Source organism: Morone saxatilis, unplaced genomic scaffold, assembly GCF_004916995.1.
Source record: "Morone saxatilis isolate NCDOM2014 unplaced genomic scaffold, NCSU_SB_2.0 Contig24, whole genome shotgun sequence".
NCBI lineage: Eukaryota > Metazoa > Chordata > Actinopteri > Moronidae > Morone > Morone saxatilis.
Window position 1 is genome coordinate 24429387 of NW_023339807.1, and position 4768 is coordinate 24434154.

The following is a 4768-nucleotide window of genomic DNA, read 5'->3' on the forward strand; positions in this document are numbered from 1 at the left end:
ATCTGACTATAGGAATCGTTATGTTTTTGTTACCTTAGAAGGACCCATTTATATCTACAGATGCCCCAGATACATATGTAGGTACATATATATATCTTAATCAGTGAATCCAGGAGGTATTTTTGATGAAGATTTCAAATTTATTCTCGACCTGGCTTGTCAACTTCATTTTGTGACTTTCAGCATACAAAGGGGAGTTGCCTCTTGCCTTGTCTTATCTCAAAAAAGCACACATCCAGCAAAAACAACAGAGGTGTGGAAAAATTTGGACAGAATAATTGGTTAGAAAAGGGCAGCAATGCTGTGGGCTGTCATCATTCAAACTGCTGCTCACTTGTTTGCATAGGGACAAGGAAGTTGCAAAAGCCTGCAAAATGTTTGCAAAAGGATAAACAACACTGAGGGATATTAGAGACTCTCCCTGGTGAAATGAGCAAAAGCAGATGTACATTTTAATTACGTGTGTACCTTGTCATATTTTAATTTACACCAACAGTTTTGAGGTGTATTTGTAGGTTTATAATAGACAGGTGCAAAAAACAAAAAAATACCAGCTAGCTATCAAAGCAACAAATCCTATTTTCAGGTACACTAAAAACTAATTAATATTGGGATGAATTATGGGATCATCATTTCTCCAGTGGTTTGAATTCTACCTGCAAAATCCAAGTGGTGATAACAGTAACAGTAACATTAATAACAGTAATTTATTACTGTGTGGGTACTCATCTATTCAACTTATATGTGACATCAGCTACCATAACTATGCCAACGAATCGCAGCTACTCATCTCACTATCTACTGACGACTTTGAAACCATAAATTCCCTTGTCAGTCGTTTGGAAGAAATCAACAACTAGATGGAAGCCAATTTCCTTCAACGGAATAGGGAGAAAACTTGAGATTTGGGTTGTTGGTGCTAAAACCCGTAGACAGCTGTTCTGCAAGTATCTAGAGTCCTGATCACTTAAAACAGGTGACAAGGTTAAAAGCCAACAAGTAACCATGGTGAACTTAGTGAACTCAGCTTTAAGAACCATATCAGCAGCAATAAAAGGGTTGCCTTCTTCCAACTCAGAAACATTTCCAGGAATTAAAGGCTTCTTTTCCTAAACAGACTCAGAGAAACTCATGCATGCATTTGTTATGAGCAGGCTAGATTACTACCAATCTCTGTTCATAGGTCTTCCAAACAAAACACAGGCTACAACTTACCCAGAACTCAGCTGCACAAGTGCTAAAAAGAACAAAATGATCAAACCATATCACTTCAGCCCTCTGGAAAATCCATGTGTTACCTGTTGCATTCAGAATTCAGTTGAAAATCCTCCTTTTGGTTTACAAAGCACTTGCTGGTCCGGCTCTATAGTACATCTCAGAAATGCTGTCAGTCTAAAACGCCAGAAGATTTCTCCAGCCGCGACTAAAATTTTTATTGAAAACTTGAATAATATATTCCATTTCTGCCAATAGATCCACCTAAATCTTACACACTGGACCTTTAAATATTTTTGAGTGTTAAGACTGTACTCCAACAGTCCACACTGGTTTCCTTTAACTATGAAGGTGATCTTTTGTTAACCGTGACAATGTAGTTTTAGTTAGCATAACTCAAATCAGAAAATGCTCATATGGATTTTTTTGTTCAACTATCTTGATTATGTGCAGCGATAACCTTTAAATACACTATGATTCAGAGAAATGGCACAAACATCATGTATTTTATTTGCTCTTGAGTGTATTTATTATTCATAATATTATATATATATACATATTACTATTCATAAATGATCACTGAATTTTGTTTTTGTAAAGTGCTACATAAACAAAATTGTTATTATTATGATGATAAACCTGCCATATAGTGTTGATGCAATCACTGGACAAACCACTACTTCAGTACACGTTGTGGAATGCTCGCATCTTGCAATACCCTAATGCACAGGGCCTGTAACCCAAATACCAAACATGTTAACAAAAACAAGATGTTCTTGTGACTATGAGAGGAGCCTTAAGAAATGATCCTGCAACCTATAGGTTGAGTCCGGACTGACAATCATGCTGCAGTATATCAACAAATGCCTGTGTTGAGGGAGGAGCATGTGAGCACAATGGCTGAATTCAAACGGCCTGTTTTGGAGTCCACTGGAACGTCTCGAAGACTTGCGTCACCTTAGAGGCAATTATGAGAAACACACTCAAGCTATATATTCTGTGTTTGGTCCCATGGGTCTCTTTGAGGAAGCAAAAGCACTGAAATCTGAAGAACAGAAAGGAAGAGGTGTGGGCTATGAAGCCAGCATAATGATGACAATGTTCCACCAGGCTTTAGTGTCATCCTCTCACAGGACTGCTAAGACTGTCTATAAATAAGAGAGAATATCTACCTGTATTTACCAGGAAACTGGGCATATCCCTGCCTGTCAATAATTACTAATATATGTAAATGTATTGATGCTATTCCATTGGGAGAATACAATACAACATAGCTTGGATTGACGGTGTGCAAATGGACTGAAATTACGTGCAATTTGTCTTTTTCCACTCTGGATCTTTTGAATATGTGTATGTGACTGAAGGTTATGCATATATAGTATGGTAATTCTCACTGTTTGTGTCTTTGTGAATGTCTTGAGCTGAACAGAGTGACAATGCTTTTCTGTGACAGTACAACATAGTCCTGTAAGGAGTTTTGAGCTTTTTCTTTTAAGTGATTTTAAATATATATATATATATAAGCAGTCTGTAAACAATAGGCCAGCAATACATTCTGGCTGGACAGCATCAAAGCAGGGTGAGCCCTATAAATGTGCTTGTCTGTCCCTGACTGTGACTGTGTGGTGAAGTTACATCATTGTTCAGTCGAGTGTTTGAGTTTACCCATTGGCCGTTACGTTTTCGAAATGTTAAATGTTTCAAAAAGTTGAGGCAACACTAGACAATAGGATTCACAAAAACAACTTTTTCTTCAGCCAAGGAACCAGATAGGCCCATACTCATAGAATCTGATAATTAATTAATGTTCTGCTTTGTATAGGCTTCGCTCTCTAAGGGTATTGCTAATGGGATAAGGGGCACAGCAAGAAATAGCATTAATCTTTCCATTTCATTTGTATAAATTAAAGCATAAGACAGCTAGAATATTTCCATTTAGTGGTATGGTGCAGCAATAAAAAACAGACTTGATTTGGAAGATTGTGCTCATTGTAAACATCATTCAATGAAGACGTGGAACATGTTATTACAGGATATGTATAATATTGTCAGACACAGTGGAATAAAATGTTTTCTACTTGAGGGTGGCTTTAAGGTTGGACGCAAACACCTGCCTCATGGGACGCAAACTCAGACTGGCTTGATTCTTATCCCGACCCTGAGCTTTATAACCTTATTTTGCATCCTGCTTCAATAAGAACATATTACTACCTGCATTTGTCCTGAACATGGTATTGGACATAAGTGGTCCCCTGTAGAATAACCCAATATAAAACATACTGTAAATCCTTTGGATACTGGGCTGTCTGCTCAAAAGAAGGGCATAGTCTTGTCTGTACATTTTGAATGCTTCCTGTATTGCTCTAAAATGTCTATATAAAACTAGCTATGAGTCCTGTTAACTGGATGTGAATGTAAAGCAAAATAAAAAAAACAGGTTGCATACCTACTTGCCAACCTTGAGACCTCAAAAATAGTGAACCCCGGAGGAAACCAGGAAGTGCATTTATGATGAAACTATTCCAAACTCTTTTCTAGCATGACGAGCAGCCTTGCATCACATTTTCTCCACTGGATGAGCACCCTAGAGGTTGTTTCTTGCACATTGGGTCACCATAGTGGAAACATTATCATGTTTTATTTACCATAAGAGCATCAAAAAGAGCATTTTGTGGCACCAAACCACCAGTGCCCTGCTGTCACACAAAATAATAGAAATACGGAAAAAACAGTTCCCTGACAATTTTTGCACATTCCTGTACAGCTCTTCACTCATTTATTTAGGTATGTGGCCAGATTGTACATATTCTCTCTCTTTTTATATTTGTATATAGTGTCTCCTTTTATTGTATCTACTTTTATCTTTATTTATATTTTTCTATGTTTAGTTGTTATGCACCAATTTACCAAGGCAAATTCCTTGTATGTGAAAACCTACTTGGCAATAAACCTGATTCTGATTAAGCATTAATCCATCCATGTGTTTGTCATCATGTGCTAAAAAGACAGAAAATAAAACATGTGAATGAGGCCCTCTCTTGGTTGAATGTCATGTGGTTCCTCAAGATGTGTTCACTGACACAGATGGTGGTGTTTAACCACATGATGGTGTTTAACTACATGGTGGTGTTTTAGCCGCAGAGTAGACTAGTGCAGTTCCGGGGCCATGTGGTCAGAGAGCGTGTCCTTCAGCCAGAGGACTGGAGTTCCAACTGCAGTGTCAGCAACTGTCCACTCTGCTGAGTGTCCTTGTGTGAGACAGTGAAGCTCTACCAGAATGGAGCACATTCACTGTTTAAAAAAAACAAACAGAACAGGGAATGAATGAAATTAATATATTAACTGATGTCCAAAACCCATGTTGGCATGTGGCCTGTTACCTGTTATTGGAGGCTAAAGGCTATCTAATCTGTGGGAAGCGAGAGTGAAAACACATGATTTCTACTCTGTTCCGTTTCTGACTCAACAACAACAACGAACAGCACTATTTAGCATAGGATAATTTACAGTTGTTTGTACATATCATATGATACAGTCACTCTTATTTACCATA